The 25,231-nt window shown below is 37.6% G+C and overlaps 1 protein-coding gene across 3 annotated transcripts in view; it reads right to left on the bottom strand.

The window, feature by feature from the left end:
* The window catches only part of PRKG1 (protein kinase cGMP-dependent 1), a 1,107,715-nt gene that overhangs the window by 303,168 nt on the left and 779,316 nt on the right, over positions 1 to 25,231 (bottom strand). The window lies entirely within an intron of this gene.

The following is a 25,231-nucleotide window of genomic DNA, read 5'->3' as shown; positions in this document are numbered from 1 at the left end:
AGTTCAAGTATTATTTCCTGTCTGGCCTCAGATGCCTTGGCTATACCAGGGAGAAAACCACTCTTTACCTTGTCAGCCAGCTGTCACCAGATGCCTTCACCCTCTTTAGTTCCTACACATACACACTCCTTTCTACAAGCCAACTGCTACCCATTCTTTAGGACACAGCTGGACTGATGACACGTTCAACCCTGCAAGCATTCATTCAACAACACTGGGAGCTGCCTACTCTCCCAGCCTCTCTCCAGCTAGGCCAGGTCCTCCTATTATGACCTCTTTGATCCCTTCCTGCAACTGTAATTAGATAATTAATCAGATATTTGTTACTGGGAATCTTCACTGCTAAAATCAAACTCCACAAAAATAAGAACTGTATCTGTCTTGTTCAACCTCTGCCTTTTCAGTGGTTAACTAATGACAACTCAAGAGCACGTGTTGAATAAAGTTACATAAGTATGGACATACAAATGCTTCCCAGGATAGTCACAGGAATCAGATCAGACAGAATGGAGAAAAGAGCCAGGCTCAACATAGACACTGAACACTGTCTTCTCGTCCTCTTATTTTCCCTCACTGACCAGCAAATGGAAATAGTGAATGATGTTGAATATACAAACCAACAAAACTTACTTTATATGGATAATGGTAATGTCTTTAAAAGAGAAAAAACGCTCATCAACATATAATTCTTGAAACTCCACTCCAATGGAAACTCTAACTGGGATGTGGAACGAAATTCTCATTTAATCTTATCTCAATGCTCAAGGACTGTAAAGGAGTGTGCATACATCTGTATGTACGATACGTGACTTACAGAATAGTTCTGGCTTGATTAGAATGATACAATGAAAGAAGCCATAACATATGGCTTGGATATAAGCATGAAAGTTTAACTGTTAATTTGTCACTCTGATTCCCATTACTTGGTGTAAAGCCTATTGGTAAAATCCTCAGGTTTTATGCAGAGGTGTAAACAATTCACCCAGGACCATCTGTTCTACCAGATTTACTGCTGTGGTCTGAGCCATGTGGGCTTTCATTTCCAGAAGGCAGTCAATTTCAGCAGCTGGATGGAATATCACAGGAAGAGACGGGAAGCTAGAGGAAGTGGTTCCCATGAGTTACGCAGGTTGACAAATCTAGCCCTTCCTTGTTCTTTAATGAGCTATATTTCAGTTTCTCCTGAGATGTAAGAATAATTAGAATGTTTCTATCCCAGTGGGCATTTATGGAAAACAAACTAGAACTGAGTTTTTCTCATTCTATTATAATTGGCTCCTTCTTTAGACAGCCCTGCTATGCTAAGTCTATGTCAAGCCATTCTACAATACTTGCATTTTTCATGAGCATTTTTATCCATTGGAAAAAATTTATATTGACTTGACTATATAACACACTAAATGAAACACACTAGATGAAAGCAAAAGCATTAAGTTTTAGGAGGGCATTTTACAAAACTATCTTTAACAATTTTAATTATTTTTTATTTTTTCAACTTTATTGGGGTATAACTGACAAAACTGTAACACATTTAAAAGGTACATTGTGAAAAGATTCCTCCCATCCAGTTAATCTAGTTAATTAACACATCAATCACTTCACATATTTATTCTTGTGTATGTTCGAGACATTAAAGTTCTACTCTCTGAGCAAATTTCAATTACACAATACAGTGTTATCAACTATAGTCACCATGTTTACGTTAGATCTTCAGACCTTACTCATCTAATAGCTGAAAATTTGTAACCTATTTCCCCTACTCCCCAGCCCCTGGCAAACACTTTTCTACTGTTTCTACAAGTTTAGCTTTTTATTTAGATTCCACACGTAAGTGATGCCATGCAATTATTTGTCTTTCTCTGTCTGGCTTATTTCACTTAGCATAATGCCCTCCAGGTTCACCCATGTTGCTGAAAATACAAACAGCAAGATTTCCTGCTTTCTAGTATATTATTGTATATTACAATAATATTCATATATATATGTGTGTGTATATATATATATACATATATATATAAATGATCTTTTCCAATTTTAAATGCCTCAAAATATTCAGCAGCATTTTTACTAATACAAATTAAGGATGATTTTAAAGAAGAAACACTAAAAGAATTAACAACAATTTAAGCACTTCTAGATCTAACAAAACGGAAATCAATTTACAGAAAAATAAGTGTCTTCACTTTCCTAAACTACACTGAAAACACTTTTGTAGCCATCTTTAAAATCCCAAGATCTCTGTTTCTCCAAACCCTAGATAAGTTCTCTCACATAATTTCTGAGAATTATCGGTCTACTGATAGCTTGAACAGCAAGAACAAAACAAGCTAATGATATCCATAATTTCAAATTCTACCCATGAAATACGTTGGTTGAATTTTTCCAAATACATCAAAAGACATTATTTTAGGCTTCACTAGTTTGCACATGTGATAACTCAAGATGAAACTGTCTATAATTTAGAAAACTAAAGGCAAAATAATTGCAAGGATGAACTTTCATAAAATGTTTAAACAGTAGAGAAGAGTATTTTCACTTATGTAAAAAAATTACAATTTTGCATGCTAATTAAAAGCAATTCTTACAGATTATTAAAATATTTTTGTTCACTATAGACTTGCAATAGATCTGAAGTTACAAATGCTCTTGAATGCAATAAAATAGGGATGATTTAATGTGTGGAGATTTTCCATTGGATTTTCTAACTGAATGAAGTAGGGACTTGGAACAGACATTTGAGTGCTTTCTGTTTGCCAGGCATTGGGATAAGGGTTTTATAGATAATGTACATTTTATTTTTAAACAGTCTTATCAAATAGACATTGTTGTTGCCACCCATTTTACAGCTAAGACAAGTAGGATCTTGAGAGTTTGTCTGAGGTCACACCACTCAGTATGTAGGAAGAGAAGACGAAAATTTCCATCTGAAGAGCTGTGGAGTTCATCACTTGCTAAGCTACACACTTCACAGTAAATGTATTTAAAACTGCCTCATGTAAGCTTTAAAATCATGCCATATTCTTTTAGATAATAATTTAGAAATGAAGCAATAATATTAACAACATTTGATCCAGTGACTTCATTTATTAACCAACTTTTTACTATGAAAAATGTCAAATAAATTGCAAGGTTGAATCGTTCAAGAATCACCTGTATCCCCACCACCTAGATTTGCAACTGTTAACACTGGGCAATCTTTGCTTTCTTTACCTTCAATCCCTCTATTTTTGTATATGCATGTTGATAAATAGATTTGTAGAGTTTTTTTGATGAAACATTTGAAAGTAAGTTGCAGATATTATGAAATTTTACCCCGAATATTTGGGCATACAAATTCTAAAAATAAGAATGTTTCTAAATAAAATAACTAAAATACTATTATCACACATAAGAACTATTAACTGTAATTCCATAATATCACCTAATATCTGTCCTATATTCAAATATTACCTATTGTTCAAAAATGTCTTTTTTTTCTTTTCAAACCAGTATCCTGTAAAAATCCACACACTGTTTTTGGCTGTTACGTTTCTCTAGTCTCTCATTCTACAACCTTTCTCCTGCCTTTTCCCCCATTATATTGACTTTTTAAGAGACTAGGACAACTGTCTTATTCGATGTCCTACACCACATTTTGAATTTGTCTCAGTGATATTATTTTTGGTAATCTATCATATGAAAATAACAGTAACAGAGAGGGGGAAAAAAACCTATGTACAAAGATTTTATTACAGTCATGTGACAGTGAAAAAAATCGGGGCACTTACAAAATGACATAACATACAGCAGCAGTTTCAAAATGTGGTCTGGGAGCCCACGGATTCCCCAAGACCCTTTCAAGGAGGTCCTTGAAGTCAAAACAATTAGTCTAAGTTGTAATTTGCCTTTTTCATTTATTCTTTCACTTGTGTACAGTAGAGGATGTACGACATCATTACTTTGACAGTTAATGGATGTATACTTCTATCTCCCTGGGTTTTCTAGATTTTTTAAGGTAGTAGTAGGTTTATGATGTAAGTGTGCTGTTCACAGAAATTCAGTATTACTGCAGTGCTTCCACTGTGCTCTTACTAGTTAGTTTTCAGATACCTGCTATCATCTCTGTAACGTTATCATCATCCAATAAATCATTCTTTTAAACCCCTGAAGCTGTTCTTGTGCCTAAGTGGAAAAACAATAAGAAATAAATACATTTGGAGGACTTCCAGTCAAGATGGCGGAGTGGTAGGGTCATGCGCTCCCTCTCCTTGTGACTACAATGAAACCACAACTGACTGCTAACCATCAAAAAAAGACTGGAACCTAGCAAAAAGATCTTCTTCAACTGGAAACATAAAGAGGGAACCACAGCAGGTAGGAGAGATGTGCTTATGATATAATCAAGCCCCATACCCTCCTGGGTGGGCGACCCATTAGCTGAGGAATAATTGTGTTGCAGAGGGCCACCCACAAGAGTGAGAGTTCTGGGCCCCACACAGGGGCTCCCTAGCCCGGGGTTCTGGCATTGGGAGAAGGAGACCCCAGGTCATAGGGTTTTGAAGGCCAGCAGGGCTTGGCTCAAGAAGACCCACGGGGCTGGGGAAAACAGACTTCATTCTCTTGGGAAACGTACACAGAATCTTGCCTGCACCAGGTCCAAGGATAGAGGCAGTGATTTCATAAAATCTAGGCCAAGCTTACCTGCTGATTTTGGAAGGTCTCTTGGAGACATAGGGGACAGCTATGGCTCACCCAGGGGACATAAAAGCTGGTGACATACATTCCAGGAGTGTTCATCTACATGAGCTTTCCTGGAGGCTGACATATTGATTGGATCATTAGCACCAAGACCTTGCCCCACCCAACAGCCTGTAGGGAAGCCTCAGGCCAAACAACATACTGGGTGGGAACAGAGTCCCACCCATCAGCAAACTTCCTAAGCCACAAATGCCTCTAGACATGGCCCTACCCACCAGAGGTCCAGGACCAAGCTTCACCCAGCAGTGGGCAGGCACTGGCTTCTCCTGTCAGGAACCCTGCATAAGCTTTTAGCCAAGCCTCATCCACCAGGGATCAGATATCAGAAATAAGAAAACAACAGTACCAAATCCTGTGGAAGGAAGCCACAAACACAGGCCAGACTCTATACTGGCACCAGCTGGACCCTGGCCCTTGGGTGACAAGAGAGGAGTGTGCTGCTGGGGACGCACAGGACATCTCCCACAGAGGGCCACTTCTCCAAGGTCAAGAAACGTAACTAACCTACCTAAAAATACAAATAGAAAGATAGACAATATGAGGCAGCAGAGGACTATCTCTCAGGCCAAGGCACAAGATCCCAGAAGAAGAAATAAGTGATCAAATAGGCAATTTATCTGAGAAAGTTTAAAGTAATGGAGGTCAAGATGTTAAGAAAAATCAAGAAGAGTATAGATGCACAGAGCGAAGTTTTTAGCAAAGAGTTGGAAAACAAAGAATATCCAAGCAGAGCTGAAGAATAAAATCACTGAAATGAATAAGACATTAAAAGGAACTAAGAATAGACTAAATGAGGCAGAAGAACAGATCAATGAGTTAGAAGACAGATTAGTAGAATCCATCTTTCCTTCAGCATTATAGATAATGTACTTTGCTGTCTTTACAACAGAACATTTAAAAATAATATTATGCCAGTTAAGATGTCATTTTGAGCCCAATCAGTCAAAATTTAAAGAATAAGACATTGAGTTTTTTAATGTAGATATGGCGAACTTTTTAAAAGGTCAAGATTGTTAGGTACAGCTTTTCAGAGTAGAAATGAAAAAGAGAAGTATCTGACAGAGTGAGTTACCATATTGCATTGACTGGAGAAGCCACTCAATAGGTAAGACAAAAATAAAGCCTTGTAGAGCTGACTCTGCTGCCTGTCTGCTGGAAAAGTCAGTAAAAGAAATCATCGCACAACCTCCTTCCAATGATACAGTACCTTGCTGAAATAAAGATTTAGCTGCAAACACAAAGATGAGTGAAAATCTTGCCCACAGAATTGTACTTCTGCCTTACAAATGGAGCACTCTACAGTCATGGCTGGACCCGCTCTTTGGTTTGTATTCACCTGGTATCAGAATCATCAGATCATCAAAGAAGATATTACAGATGAATGCTTGGCAACAAACACAAGTGGCACTGAGCTATTTCGGTATGGAACAACTTTTCCAATCCAGGTTTATCCTGGAACAATTATGTTGCACTGATGGTGCAAAAGATTGGTGGCCTCTCAACACAAATCAAGGTAGTAACACCAAAATGTACTAGTTGTTATTATATTCTTACTGTATACTCACAGTAAAAAATAAAATAAAATCCCAGTTTTACTTTAAAATGTTTTGATGAAATAGTACAAGTTATTAATTTTATTATGTTTCAACCCTTGAGAATGCACCTTTTTAATATTATGTGTGACAAAATGAAAAGCACACACACAGCACTTCCGCGGCTTACTAAAGTAGGACAGGTTTCTCAAGGAAAATCGCTTGTGTAATTGCTGGAGCTGTAAGCTGAATTAGCCACTTTGTTCATGGAACGTCATTTTTAACTTGGCAGTGACCACACTGTGGTTATTCAGACTTGAGTATCTGGCAGATAATTTTTTGAAAAAGAACAAAGTGAGCCTGTCACGTCAAGGGAAAAAACAGCGTTTGTCGCCAATGATAAAGTTCAAACTTCCAAATGCAAGTTAGAACTTCAGAAACCTTTTATTTGCTAACTGTGGGCTTAAACAGCTTTCTAATAATTAAAGACTCTTCTGATGAGATCATTGATGATATATTGATATTCATAAATGTAGTTTTTTGGATATTGTATACTTTGTATTTTCTGAACCAGTATTTTCTAGATGACTAATACATGATGTTACAAAATCATGCAGGGGAAATAAAGATCTATTCACAGTGTAAGATGGATCAACGGATTTTAATGTAATAAAGTACGATCATTGATATGGTTTCAGATTTCACCCTGCAACTAATCTTTAATAAATTACCCTTTGCTGGGTTTTGGTATACTACCAAGTAAGAACGTGCACAAGTATCTGAAAAGGCCACTAGCAAACTCTTCACTTTGCCTGCTATATCTTTGTGAGGCTGATTTCTTCACATACGCCCACAGAAACAACAGAAATTCAACAGATTGAATAATATTGAAGCAGATATGAGAATCTGCTGTCTTCTGCTAAGCTGGGTATTGACAGATTTGCAAAAATGTAAACTCAAGTTTCTCTTTTCACTAAGGTTTGTTTTGTTTTTTTTTTTTTTTTTGGTTTATTTTGGGAAAAAGTCATTTTCATTAAAAATAGGTTTTTTGGGTTAACATGAAATATGTATTTTTTGATGTTTTAAAATGTTTTAATAAATACATATTTTTTAAAATACTCATTTTAACTCAGTACAGTTAATATAAAATAAAACCCACAAATTGGAGAACCAGTGACATACTATGAATAAAAGTGATAGACTGATGAAAAGTATGTAAAACATGGAATACTTATAAGATAGTACCTCAAGAAAAAGATAGTGAAAAATATGTATACCACTAGATAATGCTTTTATTAAAGCCCCTTTCAATTATAAATAAAAAAGCTTTGCAGAAAAATATCAGAAGTTCAACAGAGATAATGTTAGGTAGGATAACTCAGTCTATTATTTTTCTTCTACTTTCTTATATTTTCAAATTTTTCTATTTTGTAATAAGACTAAAAAGTATGAAATGCACAGTTATGGTTACAATTAGATAAAACATATCCCAATGAGTCCATTTAAAACGAAAAAATTCTTAACATTGGTAAAATATTGTGGTTTAATTAATTTACTTATTTATTCAATAAAACTTATGCCTACTATGTGCCATAAATTGTAATAGGTATTTGGCATTCATCAACCAAAGCAAGGATCCCTGCACGCTGATCAAGCATATAGAAAATAATATATTTATATTATATTTATTATATATTATATATAATGTATATACAGATAGGTATTAGATAAAGGCTATAGAATTTTACAGCATAAAAAATCAAGCAGGGTAGCAGGGATCACAACGGGAGAAAGGTTAAGTTGAAAGAGTAAACAGGACCAGGATGTCCTCACTGAGAATGTGAGATTTCAGCAGAAATCTGCAAGAGGTGAGGAAGAAAGCTGACTGGAGATGTAAGGAAGAGCAACTGGCCAGAGGGAACAGGGAGGGCAAAGAGGATTCCACAAGCAGCAAGGTGATCAGGATGCCCAGAGTTTTGGGAGTTGGAGGAGATAGAAGAGTAGGAGACCTCAAGAAAGTAAGGGAGGTGAGGGCAGATCAAAAGAGGCGAGTGGCCTGTTGTAATGACTTGGCTTTAATTTGAGTGCAATGTGAAACCACTGTAGCGTTTTGAGCCCCAGTATGGCGTGGTCTTACATATTAAAGAGATCCTTCTCCCAGGACTATTTAGAATAAACGTGCAAAGGGGCAAGAGTAGAAACTGGTAGAAAAGACAATATCTAAACCTACTTGCACGACAGACGGAGGTCTGGAAAGGGTAGAAGTAACAGAGGTGGTAAGCAGCAGCTGAACTGCTATATTTTGGAAGTAGAAGCAGCATGCTTTCCTGGAAGACTAAGTGTGGGGTAAGAGAAAAAAGGGGAGACAAGGATGACTCTTTACAGTTGGAAGGAACCTATAAAAAGAGTTTAAATTTTTTCACGCTGAACAAGCAAGTTTTTTTTTTTAACCTACTTAGGAGCAAAGGGTTTGATTTTACCAGAAGGTTTTAGATTTAAATATAACCAGAGAGTATCAGATGTAGCCCCCTATTGATAAGACAAGTTATCTCCTGAACAAACATAAGTCTACCTAGAGCAGAGCATACCGGGTGCTATTAATTATCTTTGAGTAGCATTTGGAAACCAGTAGCCTTTTTATTTTGTCACAAGAAATCAGCTTTGTATCAAGTTTAATGTCAGGAATATTGACAGGTATTGTTTGTTTCTGTACCCATAGCCTCCTACGGTTCACACCAATTGAATAAAAGCAGAAATCTCTGGCTTACCAAAGAAAGCAATTTCTAGTAATGAAGAATTAAAGTAACAATCCTTCTCAACCTTACAGCTATCTGATCTTTCCCCTTAGTGAGCTCATCAAAAGGTTTTCTCCCCTAGACATACTTTTCTTCTTAATCAAATCACTTGGCATCGATCTTGGTTCAGTATATTATGCAATAGTCTCAAAACTGGCCTTCCTTCCCCACCCCGTTCCTTGTTGCCCAACCCAACATACTTTACATATCACTGTCAGATTCATTTTTATATCAGCAACATTTAGCCCTTATCACACAAGGCTCCGATCCTTAAACAGCTGCCTATCAACTTTCATCAGATTATAAAAATTAGAATTTTTCTTACATATAAAAACACTTCAGATAAATCTATATAGAGATATGCGGTATAATTTTATTATCTATGTGATAAAATACAAACTCCGTATTGAAGACTTTAACCATATGAACTTTAGAAGGAACAAGAACAGGTTGAATTACGCTTTGCTACTAATTATTAGCTATGTTTTGGGAAAGTAATTTCACTTCACTAGACCTCAGCCTCCTTATCTTGGAAAGGGAGGATAATACCACCTGCTTCACAGGGTTGTGGTAAAAATAAGCTAAATAGTAGATGTAAAACATTAAGAAGATGCCCGGCACATAGTCAACATTCAGTAAACATTAGCAGCACAATTATATGCATTATTTTTGCTCTAAATGTTATTATTTAACACCTTCAATAATCAAAAAGAACTTTCTACTATGTCAGAATTGAATCTTGATGCAGACTCAAGGGTGCAGGAAACATCCATTTCTTCATTTTCTTAAATCAAATTATATTTGATTTGGAGTATCAACTCTTATTTTTCAGTGAGATATTTAATCGCATTCATTGTTCAGCTCTTTCTCAAGGTCATACTTGAACCCAGTAGGTATGTCATGCCCAGAAGGTGGGGAGTCAAGTCTCTAATCCCTCTACTATTAAGGTCACAAAGAACCCTTGAAACCCAGTGTTTCTGTTATTTTTGCCCACAGGGTGGGAAGGGAACCTTAGGTTAAGCTGGGAACCCTGGTGCTTCCCCTCAGCCTCCTTAGGCACCTCCAGGCATAGAAATCCACTCTGGGAAAAAGATCTCCAAGATCCACCTTTCTCCTTTTGACCCCACTTTTTGTCATTTCTACATGAATTTAGCCTTTAAAAATAAATAGGAAGTATCTTATTTTCTAGAATTTTCTAGTACTGAGCAAAAACTCTTAAAAGCAAAAAATGCAAAGAGCCTACCAACCTGCCTGAGAAAGGAGTAAATGGATAATGAAGGGGGAAATATGCCAAAAATCTGTACTGGAATAGTGTCCCTCAGATCCACCTCTACCGTTTGCAGGGCCCTGATTCCCTGTGCAAACACCAAGCACCACAAGCACCCCTTCCCCTCATACAGACACAGCCGCTTTTTGGTCAACACTTGGGCACAGAGTAGGGGGAAATGGCAGGGCAGGAAGAAAGGACCTGGGAAGAGGCTCACAGACATCCTGGATGCAAGCTCAGGGCCATTTGGGCAGAAAATTTCAGATCCTGATCTTGGTGTTTAGAAGGGGTCAGGGCACACCCTCTTGGTTCCTCACCAACAGGAGCGGCACACCCAGGAGAAATCAGAGGGGAGCCCTTCTAAAGTAAAGAGTTCAGGAATAGGCAGCTCCAAGGATGGTACTAGTGTCCTCTTCCCCAGTGACCCACTCCTCTCTTGCTCTTACCGAGCAGGGCAGCCAAACGCTGCCTTTCTCTACAGAAGCCTTAAGCTGCATGCATGTTGTTCTGTCAACTCTTAATGCATGTTGTCCCCCACCTCTATTCATTCCATGTCTCCACTCAGATGATTAATGGTGGCAGAAAATTTAATAATCTTCTCAATCATTGAAAAGAGAAAAATCTATGAAACCATTATCCCTGAAGCTCTCATTAGACAAGAGTTATATTGCCATCAATTAGGCATCTTTCCTACCACCAGAACTCTGGGTAGCTTGTGTAAAAGGTGGAAAAATCACTGTAGCTCAGTGAATCTCACGTTTTCATCTCTAATATAGAAATAATAATTCTGGACTGAGCAATCTCAAATAAATACCATTAAATAATATGAGAGAATGTATGTCAAACTGCTTGAATTTCAAATTAAAGCACTAGACAAATATCAATGATCAAGTTATTAGTAAAATAACAAAAAATTCTAAAAACATTTGATTTTAATGTTATTCAATTCTACAGATTCATTGGATTTTCTAAAGCAAGTATCATCCTCTTAGACCAAATCCTTGGTCAGAATGTCCTAGGTCAGCTATTTTCAAATTTTAAAGTCTTTAGAAAATCATATTAAAGAAGTCATGGAGTAAGTTCAAAAAAATCAATGCATTTTTTAAAAATCATAATAAAATGTACATAAATGTATCACTTTTATCATTTTAAAAGCAAAATTCAATGGCACTGAGTAATTCATATTGCTGTGTAACTATCACTACCATCCATCTACAGAAATTTTTCATCGTTCCAAACTGAGACCCCATACCCATTAAAAAATAGCTCTTAATTTCTCTCTCCCCCTGGCCTCTGGCAGATACCATTCTACTGACTATAAATTTGACTATTTTAGATACCTCCTATAAGTGAATTCATGTGGCATTTGTCTTTCTGTGGTTGGTTTATTTCACTGAGCATAACGTCCTCAAGGTTGATTCATGTTTTTTGCATATTTCAGATTTTCCCTCTTTTTTAAGGCTGAATAGTATTTCACTGTATGTATATATCACAGTTTCTATGCCCATTCATCAGTTGATGGATATTTAGGTTGTTTCCACATCTTGGTTACTGCGAATTAGTGCCACAAAGAACTTGGCAGTGCTAATATCTCTTTGAGATTCTGATTTTAATTCTTTTGGATGAATACCCAGAAATTGGACTGCTGGATCATGTGATAGTTCTTTAATTTTCTGAGGAAAGCTTATACTGTTTTTTTGTAGCAGCAGCTGAACCATTTTGTATCCCTTCCAACAGCTTGCAAGAGTTTTAAGAGTTACAATTTCTCCATATCCTAGCAAACACTTGTTTATTTATTTATTTTTAATAGTAGCTATCCTGACAGGATGAGGTGGTATCTCATTGTGGTTTTGAATTATCAATCTTTGAATTCGCACATGTTTATGGAAACTCCTTTAAGACTCAGCTCAAGGACAACTTCTGGGAAATGGTCTCTGGCGACTTTCTTTCTATATCTAAGTAGGTATTTTGCCTAAATAGCACCTACACTTGTATTGTAACCATGTGTTACTGTATTTGTCTCCTCCCAACAATATACATAAATTCTTTGAAAGCCCTACAGTGTAATAACTAATAGCACAGATTTTAGAACCAGGAAAAAAAAAACCCATAATTTTGAATCCCAGTGCCTCCGCTTTCTAGCTATGTAACTATGGGCAAGTTATTTAAAGCCCCAAAAGGTCAGCTTCTTTAGTCAGAAAATGAAACTAACTAAACATAGCTCATGGAGCAGAGTATTAATAAGTAGGAATCACTTAGCAAAGAAGCTCCATCATGGAGTAAGCAGTCAATTAAAGAGACATATAATTAATTTGTATAAGACCACACTTAACAGAGAGTGTGTCATGTAGTAGGTACTCAAAAGCATGCAAACTAAAGGAATGTATGAAATAAAGCCAAATGCAGTAAGGCAACAGTGATTTTGACCCAGGGCTGGTACAGTTTGCAGACTGTACAAAGGTTGTACAGGGCTGTGTGGTTGGTACACCGTACAAAGGCACCTGCCTGGGGGAGATGAGTGGGAACTGCAACACAACCCATCAGCTATCTGCATGCCTCTCAGTTCACCCTGGCAGCCGCTGCATTAGTCCATAGGAAGGGGCATTTCTTATATTTCAAAAAAGGTGCCTTATTTTAGCAACCCTGGTCTGTGCAAAGGATATTCTGCTTGTTATTTTTCAGAAACCACGGGAATATTTCCTTGAGGCTATTTACTCAAGAAGACTTCAGAAATGTAAGTTATTTATTGACTGACAGAGTCCACTTAAAAATCATTAGAATAGTTTAAAAAAGAACACTGAACTACTTTCAAAATCAGAACTACGGTTACTCTGGTGCTTCTGTCAAAATGACCATGAGGAGATGAGGCACTGACAACACCCTTTGTTAAATTACCTCTGAAATTCCTAATCTAACACTGGCTTATTCAAAAGATCACACTGTACCTGATCTTTGCTCTGTAAATCTTACAACAGCTTATGCCTGAGTAAAAATGGATGGGTTCTTGTTAAATTAATTATATCTGACTATTAAAACTAAAAAGAAAGTATTATGACATATTATGATTTAAATTTAAAGGCTGCACTAATGATTATCAGCCTAAAAGATTCTCCTCAGATTTTCTACCCAGTCTTTTGAACCTGGAAGCATGTGATCCCCTGGCCCCACAGGCTCAGCCTTCTCTTCAGCAGTGTTTGTCCACAGGTCTCCATCAGCATCTGAGCAGGATACATCTTCAATACACAGGGATGTTCTAAGTACCACATCTCCTGTTACTACCAATGAAAATGGCAATAGGACTCCTTGTCACTGTGACAAGCAGACATCCTCCAGGGGTGATACTGCCCAAGGATTAGAACCATCTGTCTATAATTTCATTATTCTCCCAATTCACCAAGTGAGTTCACCAACTGTCCTGCCCCAAATCTCAAAGCCCCTGGTAAATGAGTACTTATAGAAACTTCCATCTCCCAGTGCCTAGTAACTAGAACACTGAAGAATCATTTGTTTAAACTACTTCTGGAACCTAGCTGCCTATACATGGACAGACAAATGGGACCTAGGACTCTTCATCCTTGGTTTATGGCTGGTTTTAAAGCCACACTACTCAAAATATTATTTATGAAATACATCAATAGACATTCCACACCAAAAGAAGGGTTCCACGGACTAATAAGGAGACTATGGGTTATAGAAAATTAAAACTTTTTCTGTACTACAGGATTTCTCAGAGCCTTTATCTTAAAAAAAAATTGAAAAAGAAAAAATGGTATTTTCCAAATTTACTCAACCAGGATTATCTATTCAGGATTATCCATTAACTTGTTAAGAAACTAGAATTCCATGTTACATCATTTAGAATCATTGGCTTACATTAAGATGACAGAATTCATGACAGTCCCTATGCTCAACATGCAGTAGACTTTAGCATGGCCTGCTAGTGAATTGCTCTGTATTTTTAGGATGGAATTCAGCTGTAATGATCTCTGAAGAGCCTTGAAGATACCTCCCTACTCCCCTTCTCCCCAAGCACTGCAGACTCTGCACAGACACATACACAAAGGGCAGAGGGTCCAGATGCCTTTTGCCTGTGCTGAGGGACTTTGTGCCTACCGCTGTCATAGCCATTATGGTATGGTGATTGTCACTTTATTTATCTGCCTCACTCTAGATCAGCAAGCTGAAGCCCACTGGCTCACCATCTATGTTTGTAAATCAAACTTTCATGGAAGACAGTCATGCTCTCTGGTTCAGGTGTCGTCTATGGCTGCTTCCATGATACAACGGAAGACTCGAGGAGTTGCAACAGAGACTGTACGGCCTGCAGGCTAAGATACTCACTATTGGCTCTTCAAGGGAGTTTGCCAACCCCTGCCCTAGTCTATTAGCATCCTGAGATCAGGCACAGGGTCCAACTCCTTCCACTTGATGCCCGGCAAATGACAGATGCTCAAAGCTTGTTGAATGAAAGGTTTTACCTTTCAAAATCAGTCCAAGAATATCTGACCTTGAGATAACTGTTTTAATAAAATGTGAGGAATGAAATATTTCATTCAGGTCACATACTCAAAGATCTCATTCAATGTTCAAAAAAAAATGTTTTTCTATGTTGACCTGGAAATACAGATTCAAAGAAAGTTAACCGAATAAATAAACACTCTCATGTAAAAGTATACAATCCAAAGATAGAACAGAGTTCAAGAATCAGTCTGTAGAGCATCTTTTACATATTCTTTTAAAAAAAGTTGGGGGGGATAATTAGGTTTGTTTGTTTGTTTATTTATAATGGAGGCACTGGGAATGAACCCAGGACCTCATACACGCTAAGCACACACTCTACCACTGAGCTATACTCATCCCCCTACATATTAATTCTTGATACAAATTCTTGTCCTTCAATATCATTTTGAATCTTTCAAACATGAAGCATCTACTTTTTCCCTTGGGGAATAATTTTGAACACAACTGTTTAATAAGTACCTTTTCCTAGAATTCAAGCAAAATTGTCTTTTGTTTTATTTCATCCTATTACTCCTAAATCTGCTCCTTACCAAGAGCTTTTGTTTTTGACGTTAGCGTAAACTTTTAGAAAGTATAGGAATGCCGAAAAATTTTTCATCCTCAGAAAACTTCAGCAATTTATTGGAACCCTTGATGAAACAGTTTTGCTATTAAGGCTCAAAAGAGTCGATGAAAACCTCAAATCCCTGACTTTGAAGAGATCTGCTTTAGTTTGAGTTTACCAAATTAGATGGTAGAGCTGAGATTAAATGATATAGCCTACCTATGTTAAACTGCTTGTGGCATAAGATTTAGCACAGAGAACGTCCACAGTTAACTACTTACTGTTAGTAACTATCACTCATATTTTAAGTGCCTTCATATATATCATGATTAAGAGTGGAGTTTGGAACCAGTGGCCCCATGATTTGAGTAAGTGCTCTGCCTCACCCCCAGGGCCTTGGACATCCAGGTCGAGCCATGTCTCAGCACTAGCTCTCACATACTTGACCGTAAGTCATGCACTACAAAAAGGAATTCAACACAGGAAATGGTAATATGAATTTCCCATGATCATCCTACAGTGTACAAAAGAAAGCAAAATGTCTGGCAATGGTGATCTGCAAGAAAAAGGGAGACTCTTATCAAAAGACAATGCTTTACTTTTGCAAATTAAACTCAGGTAGAGATTCTAAGTCCTGTGAGCCTTTTAGCCAACACACTGAGAAACGGAATACTTGAATAAAAACAGTGATTTTAATGGTGATAATAAAAATAATTCCCCTTATCAAGCATTTGTATGTCAAGGGCTTTTCTTAGTTACTTTATAGCAGTAACAACCATCACTAATATCTACTAAGTACTTACTGTGAACTAGGCATTCTGTTCACTGCTTTAGAAGCATTATTTCACTTAATCCACAGAACAACCTACCTTCTACTAAAAAGGGTTTAATACAGTTTATACAGTGATGTTTGTTTCTTTGGTTATCATGCATATTAATTTTCAGCCAACCTTAATAACACAGCTTAGTCCTAAATTGAGGAAGTATGTGTCAATTTATCATGTGGTTAACTGAATAAATCCCATACAGGAGATTTCTGCAGTCAGGCCATGGATTACAGAATTTGACAAACTAATTTATCCTAGGAAATCTGTAAGTGATGATGGGTTTCTGAGGACAAATGTCGTTAATCCAAAGGAGTGACTTGGAGGGAAAATATAGGATGTAGAACGGATAAACACAAAAGATGAGAACAGATGTTGGGTGAAGGGCCCAATGAACCTCTGTCAGGACTGGAGTAATAAACACAGGATTAAGCATGTAAAAAAATCAACTGGGGAAAAATCAGATCACTTTCACCTACCTTTATAATGGCAATTAAAGTACCCCTGTATTTTATCATATGTAAGCATTTAATAAATTTAGCTCAGCCTCCACGTATTTTTGGGATCACTGAGGTTTAAATTTGTTATTTTAACTACAGTCATAAATGTGAGAAACCTGTTAGACAGTATTAAATGTTCATTCAAGCTTAAGGGTGTTTTTTTCGAAGATAAGATCATATACCTTTAATATCAACAGTTTTTTAAGTTAGTGCTATGTACCAAGCATAGTATTATACTGATTTAAATCACAGCCATGTTGCTTAGTAACGATGTGACTTTGAGTAAGTTAACCCATCTGAGTTTCTTTTCTCACCAATAAAAAGATTATAGAATTTTATATAAACTGAGTTATTTTATTGACCAATAATCCTTAGGTTTTCTCATATCCATATGATGCACATGAGAAGACAGGACCTTTAAGACCTCTCCCAAATAACACCACCTCTCTGGGGCTGAGTGGTAGAACCTGGACTCAACCCCAGGGCTGGAGTGCCCATGGGAACTCTCAAAAAAACAGGTACCTGGGGTTGATTTGCCAAAATCTTAGATTGCTTACCTAGCAGACCTTATAAAGTTAAATATAAGCTTGACATATCACTCCCAGCCTTGTATGTGTGCCCTGCTCTACAGTGAAGCCACCATGGAGGAAGCTAGTGGCCCTTTCAAAAAGTGAAGGTGTTTCTATGATCAACCTGTAAAAGTCCTAGTGATTTGAGATACAGGGCTACAAGATGACAACAAAATCACGAACGCCTGCATGAAAGGAGCAAAATGCTTTTGGTTAACATGTCAGAGTACAGCCTGCAGTACAAGATGTTGTACTTTTTCTTAAGTGCACTTTGATTTGCCAGTACATTAGACTAATCTAACCTTACCGTCAACAGTTGCCAATAAGCTCTTTGCCTGTTTATGGCCCTTTTTGCTTTGGCAAAAAGGCATCCTATTAGTAGCCAACACTCTCCTGATTTCACACTGTGATCTGAAGTTGAGTCTTATCTTAATCGCTAAAGTATAATTCAACGTTATCATGTTGACATGAGACCCCAAAGTATCTCACATAAAAATGTGAGATAAAAACGTACTGGGAATGCACTGGCCCTAAAAAAATCTACTTTATAAATCTTAAGGAAAATAAATAGTACATATATAAATTCTAAAATTTTATTTGTTGGATTCTTAAATGGGTTAGATTAAGCACCAAAAATTGATGTTTTAAAAGACTTCAAGGGGGAGAGTATAACTCAAGTGGTAAAGCACATGCTTAGCATGCACGAGGTCCTGGGTTCAAATTCCCACTACCTCCATTAAAAAGAAATAAATCGAATTACCTCCCCCCTGCCAAAAAATAATAAAAAAATACTGCAATAATTAATAAAAATAAATAAGATATTAAAAAAAAAGACTTCAGCTTATGATGGCAATCCTGACAGATACACAACACTTAAAAATATCCTGTCAAAGAGTGAATGTTTAGGTCTGCCTTCCTTTGTAAAGAATTGTGGCTGTAAAATACATACTAAAAAGTCTTACTCAGGGAAATAATTGTACATGTGATGACACAGCCTTTATGGCACTATGAAAGATTTTGAGAAATCAGAATAAATAAAGGATGCATTTCATGCTTTCCAGTTTATAGAGGTTATGGAAATAGAAAAGTAACAGATAATTTAAAATAGGATTAAGTCTTATGAAAGTAATCATGTGGTTTGGGAGAAAAAAAAAATGTACCCAAACAAATGCAGATTAAGGGAAGATGTCAAGAAAGGAACTGGAAATATCTACGATAAGGAAGCAGAAGAAACAGATAATAGCTGGATTTTAAAATAATAGAACAGCATTTCAGGAACTGGGAGAAGTGTCTATAAAGGCATAGGGATGTGAAACAGCACTTTAAATGTGGGGACTACAAGTGATCTGGTTTGGCTGGGGTATAGGATTTGACCAGGAGGAAGCATAAGGAGACTTGAGGTGTCTAGTCATGAAGGGCCATGACAATAATTGGATTGGAGACAGAAAAACTCAGAATGGGAAACATACCCTGAAATGCATGTAACTTTCTTGCAAAATGTTTCCAGAGAATTTACTAAAAAGAGACTCCATTGCATTTTGCAGGAACCCCTGCTCGATTTTATAAGAAAATATATTGTAAGGCAATTTTACTGCGTACCGCTAAAACAATCTGCCATTAAATAGCTGAGTAACCAAGTCACCATTTCCTTGGCTTCACTTTTCTCATTAGTAAAAAAATAACGGCACTATTCTTTGTTCTTCACATGTATTATTAAGTCATTCTAGTAAATTACACATTTACATCACAATTGTGAAAATTAAATTACTTATTACACGGAAAGCAGCTATTCTTATTACTATGCTCATTTTGCAAATGAGAAGAGTAAGTTATGGAGATGAAAAGAAACTTGGCCAAGATGCACAGCTTGACAGTGAGAGCTGAGCAAGATATACCCCAGAGGGACTACTCCTCATAGCACAGGGAATACTGTCAGGCACGTAGTAGACACTTCTCTCATCAAGAGGTGAAGGCTAATTCCCCTCCTCTCGAATCCAGGTTAACCTGGTGCCTTGCTTTGCCCAAATAAATCGGGTCAAAATGCCAGTTTGGAGCCTAAGCCTTAAAAAGGTATGTAGTTTCCATTTGTGGCTTCTGAAAGCCAGCAACCAACCTATAAAGAAGCTTGGTTGACTATTAGACTACTGCATGACGACAGGTGATTTGGAGAGACCAGCCGTAGCATGACCTCAGCTACACAACATGGACCACAGGATTGGCCCACTGATTATTCAACCTAGAGAATCATAAGAAGCTATACGTCACTGTTGTTTTAAGCCACTACATTTTGGGATGGTTTAGGGCATAGAAACAAGCTCTGTGCCAGTAAATATTCTTACCTCCTTTTAAAATAAACTTTGTCATAATTACCCTATGACTCAGTCAAACAAAACTATCACTGCCATCGGCCTGTTCTCTATACTTATTATTTACTTGAATGATATTTAGAAGTGGCAAAAACTATCTTCTTTTTTTCAGAAAGCAAAGAACACCTGAGTTTCAGGAAATTAATTTTCCAAGAAAACTTCTTTCTGTTTTACAATAGCTTTTATTCTAAGAAGTTTCTTAATAATTGAAGAACATGATTCTTTCCCTCTATTTCCTCTGACAGCCTTAAGGCAATTCTATCACCTGGAAGATCAACTGGACTGTTAACAGGAAGCCTACAAAGTTGGAGATGTCTATAATCATACACAAAAACTTATATAAACATAACCGGTTCTTTCCAAAGTGTATTTATTATCTCAACCAATTCTGTTTTGACACACAGACCTGCCAGTGGGAAAGTGCTGCCAATTTTCTTTCAGAGAAAACACCTGTGTCCTTTAACGCTCCAAAACAACTCAGAAATAAGTAAAAATGTTAATCCATCAAGTGGTTGTTTGGTTAACACGATAGTTTAATAACCCAGATGTAGCACCAACAATTTATTTCCTTTCATAAGGAAAAAGGTCTTTCTTAATCTATCAGTAAGTCATGAGAACCTCAATGTTGCAGTGAAATCACATGAGGTTGGGATATATAATTTTTTTGAATTCACAGAAAATGTTACTGATGTGATAGTTATGCTAAGGACACCTGTTCAGGCTGCAATTATGTTTTAGGATCCAGGGATTCATACATGCACAAGCAGGACTCAAATGTGCACAACCATGTCTGGAATATTGGTAGCAGAGCTCTCAGAAATCTAACGGCCTGAGGAGCTGATGACCTTTCTGGGCGAAAATTCATTCCAAGCAAAGATGAAGTCAGAACAGCTCAAACCAGTATCAATGTCTTTGTCAACAGAGGGAAAGACAAATCTGAGTCCTGCGTGGTATCAGCCATTTGGATTTGTCCTAGGGAAGGAGGCCCTAGGGATATAAACCCCCCTCCTCTGTGTGACAGTCTTTCCACTAAATATCTTCTAAGCTATCAGGAGGCAGAAGAGGAGGCAGTATCTCCAGTAGAATTAAACACAACTAAAGAGAGGCAGACTCTCCATTTCAGCAGCAAACACACAAGGAGGTCTTAGATGTATGAAAGTTTTGAGAGATAATCTTACTACAATGCTGGAACAGGAGAAGAGGAAAGTGGCGGACACCAGGTGGGAACAGGAAGACTTAATGATACCACATGGGACATGTCTGAGATTTCCAGAAGTAAGTAGGCAACTGGTAAGAGTAACTGGTTGGAGAGAGAGCCTCTCCTGTCACTGATAATGTGTCTCCATTTGGCTAGTGGAACTTTGGGAATCTCAACAATAATGGCAGTTGGAGTTAATAATTTATGAACAAAGGAGTTCATTCATTCATTCATTCATTTTCTGAAATGCTTCAGGAAGTGGATCAGTAATGAGATTTTCCAAAAGCAGAAACTGGTGTGCTTTAAACATACGTATGACGACTTTAATTATTATGATCCTAATAGTTTCTATTCAATCTCATAGAATTTTCATAATCGAAAAAGTGAAGAAACTATGACTGAGAGCCAGTAAAATGTCACACAGCAGCACAATGGTCAAAAACACAGACTGGGTCCAACTAGTTTATGCCTGGCCCTGTCACTTAATAGGTTTGTGACCCATCTGACTTTAGCAGATGATGATAATATTGCTTATTTCATGACACTGCTGTGAGAAACACGGGAAATAAGGCACTCCAAGCATGCTAGGCATACAATGAATAATAAAAATTTCGAGTCCAAAATACTTAAAATTTTCTATGTGGTACACTGTCTTCAAAGATGCTTCACAACAAATCATTGCTCTCTCTCTACAGGCCTGTCATAACGCCTAAGAAGAGATGGAGTTTATTTCCACTCCAACCTGGGATGGACTTGTGAATTGCCTTCACTAACAGAATGACTGTACCAGGACTGGGACCAGGTCATAAGAGGTCTAGCACAAGGAGTTCCCACCTTCTCGGAATCCAATTAACCTTTAGGAAGCTCTTGCTGACTGGTGAGTGACCATATGCAGAGTCAGTTCCCAGCTATCCCAGCAACCCAGATGAAACTACAGACATGAGTAGAACCTCAGCTGAGCTCACAGCTAAATGTAGCAATGTGAGCCTGCTGACATGCAGAGCAGAAGAACCATCCAGCTGAGTCCAGCCAACATGCACAATTGTGAGAAATGATAAAGTGTTGTTTTAAGCATCTAAGACTTGGGGTGGTCTATTAGGCAGCAGATTAGTGAAACAATCTACACTGTTTATAGTATGATTTGCCCCTGCCATTGTCACCAGTATTAATTCTTAGTCCTCTCACCTCATTCACGCTGCACTAAAGATTCTGCCTTTTCAAGTTCTTTCTTATACCATGGAGCACAGGGTCTTCATGTATTCTGCCCCCCTCTGCCTGGAACGTATTCTCAGCAAGCCCCTCCACCACTCACCCACACACACTATCTGCCTCCTTTTTCTCTAAGTAACTCCAACTTATCCTTGTGGTCTCAGAGACCTACATGAGTCTTACTAGTTTTCTTAGTCCCCAGACTAATCCAGCTGCTTATCATTTACTTTTCAAAAGCCTTCAACTTTTCTTTATAGAGTTTATCATAATTAAAATTATTTGTACAGTTGCTTAATGTCTGTCTTCCTTCTACTCTATGAATTTACTGAAGGTACTGGGCTCAACATTTTTTTTTAATCTAGTACATGCTTAGTATTTATTGCTTGAATTAGTCAACCAAAAGGATGGTTGCAGTAGATCCCAAAGTAAAAGCTGTGTCTCCTGACTCACAGATTCCTGGTCTTGTCCTCATAATTTATCATTCTCAATCCTTTTTGTGGGAAATCAGTATGAGGTTTTATTTAGAATATCTTCTGCATTTTAAATTCAGGATATGAATTGATACCATTTTTAGAAGAAGAGACTTAAAAATTAACACATACCAACAAATATAGAACTTTTATATTAGTTACTGATTTACCCTTCCCTGAGGGCCTCAGATTATTCTATAATTCTTATTTTAAAATCCTTATTTTCCATTTCCCCATAGAAAAGTAGAAAGGGAGTAACACTTAGATGGAAAAATGGGGACCTGGCAATTCCACTCAAGTAAACCCTTATTCAATGGCAAGTTCTCAGGAAGTAGTAGAGAGCAGATCCAGCAGACTTGGTCTCAGCTACAAAGGCTGATTTTCCCCCGACCTTGCCGACAAAACATTATCAAACTTAGGGATAATTGAGCTCTGAGTCAATTACTTAATATACACTTCAACTAAGTCACATTACTTATCTTTTTGTAGTTCATCTCCACTTATGAAAATGAGGTAATCACTCCCTATCTACTTCCTAAAAGAATATAAGGATTAAAGTTTTTGTAAAATATAAATCACCATTTAAATCTATGATAGCACACAGAATATTTTTCTAAAACTCAAATGCAATCAGTTTTGTTCCTGCAGTTGTACAAAAGAGGTATGTCTTCCTGATGTAAAAGATGGAGCCCGAAAAAAATACTTTCAGATGCAAATTTCCCATGGGTGTGCCGGCTGGTACCGTGCAATTATAGAAGTGTCACTCATCTTTTAGTCCATGCAATGATGCTCACTGGAATCTCACAGGGCATAGACTGGGAGTTCTTAGGCTGTGGCAAGAGTTCTATTGCTCAGCCTGGTGCTTTCAATGGTATGTGGGTAGCATATTTTTGAAATTCCTCCCACTCAGTAACCTGCATCAAATTTCAGAACCCAGGTGCCCACATGTGGCATTAATGCCACTGTTTTCCAGGAGGGACAGCAGCTGCCTTCCCCAACTTCAGAGACCTACTCTTGAGCCAACATGAGGAGATAAGCACTAGATGGATGGCCACAGCAGAAGACCAGAATTAGTCTATACAGAGGACTTTTGTTCCTTACAGAAACATTTAAAGTCACAGATGAATAGCTTGAACAGCTATTGGGGTCGTCACGCTGAGAGAGAGACAGACTCATAGTATTCAAATAAAGAAAGAAACCTCAGGGGAGAGTGTAGCTCAGCGGTAGAGCACATGCTTAGTATGCAGGACGTCCTGGGTTCAATCCCCAGTACCTCCAATGAAAAAAAAACCTCAGAGAAGGTGATTCATAGTAGTTTTGCTGTCTGCAGACAACCCCCTCCTCTCTGCTTCAGGCTCTTAGAGCACTTTATACTGCTTCTAAAACTTCTCACAAATGGACATGAATCATACTTGTCTAAGTCTGCTTCCCAGGAGACAGTAAGATACTTGAGGTCAGTGACTTAACCTTATTCATCTCAGGGTGACTCAAATGTAACTAGGCCTCCCTGAGTCAGCCCCACACTCATCCTGCCCAGTCTTGAGACCAATCTCATAGTTATACAGCAAAACACAAAACTAATCAAGAATAAAGTTTAAAAATGTGCTAGTCTAGGTTTCTATTATTTTTAAAAGCCCAGATAATGTCACAAATGCCCACATAAAGATGATTATAGCCAAAAGACAAATTTTATTTACAAACATTTATCATTCTAGCCCCTGCCTATTCTGTTTTGATATCAAGTATTTAGGGGGTGGGGAAACAAGAAAAAAGCCACAGGCTCTTACTGAGGAGTTGCAGAAAGGCCAGGAACGCTGCTTCAGCATGGGCAAACCTGTGATATGACTAGACACTCCAATTCTGTTTGCAGAGAATTGTTTCTAGTATAAGTGACTCAAGCACTTCGTTTTGTCACTGCATTGAAGTCATCGTGTGTGTCTGTTTTTTTCCACATGTTGCTTTCCCTTTGACAAAAACTCATTATGCAAGACGGCCACTTGGACCGAAGCTTATTTGGAATTCAACATGGAGACAGCTCTAGCCAGCGCGTATGGAAAGAAAAGAAAATGACTTCTGACAAGGATAAATCCTTCAGTAGAAACTGTGGATATTTCCTTTCTGATGATGCTCTGGGGAGTAACAAAATTAGATGGTGTGTAGCTTCAAAGGAAGATCACAAAAGTTAGACAGCTTATAAAAGAGACGACCACATCGTCCAGTGATACCAAGTCTTTACTTCCTTTTTGATCCCCAAGAAAAACAATTTAGAGTAGTTTATATGAGAGAGATCTGCTGTAAAGACAGTAATTAACTCTGAATATTTCCACTTGCACACTTTCTAGGCCTGCTATCCATTTGGTGTAGATTTGCCAATTACATAATGAGAGAGGGGTTCTTACTGATGCATCAAAGCAAATGTCTCATTATTCAGCATAGCATATGAAGCCAGTGAGAATGGTTCCAAAATCTAACTTGCTCACCCATAACTTACTAGTAAACAGTGATGGACATACAGATGTGCTATGTTTTCAATGCTGTGAGGACACAAACATTCGTATGTTGAAATCCTGAAGCCCTATGTGGTGGCATTAAGAGGAGAGGCCTTTGGAATTTGGGACATGACTAGGTCATGACAGCAGAGCTCTAACAGATGGAATTAGTGCTGAATAAGAGAGGCCCTAAAGAGTCCTTCACCGCCT

Source organism: Camelus bactrianus, chromosome 11, assembly GCF_048773025.1.
Source record: "Camelus bactrianus isolate YW-2024 breed Bactrian camel chromosome 11, ASM4877302v1, whole genome shotgun sequence".
Lineage (NCBI taxonomy): Eukaryota > Metazoa > Chordata > Mammalia > Artiodactyla > Camelidae > Camelus > Camelus bactrianus.
This window is presented reverse-complemented; position numbering and strand designations above follow the sequence as displayed.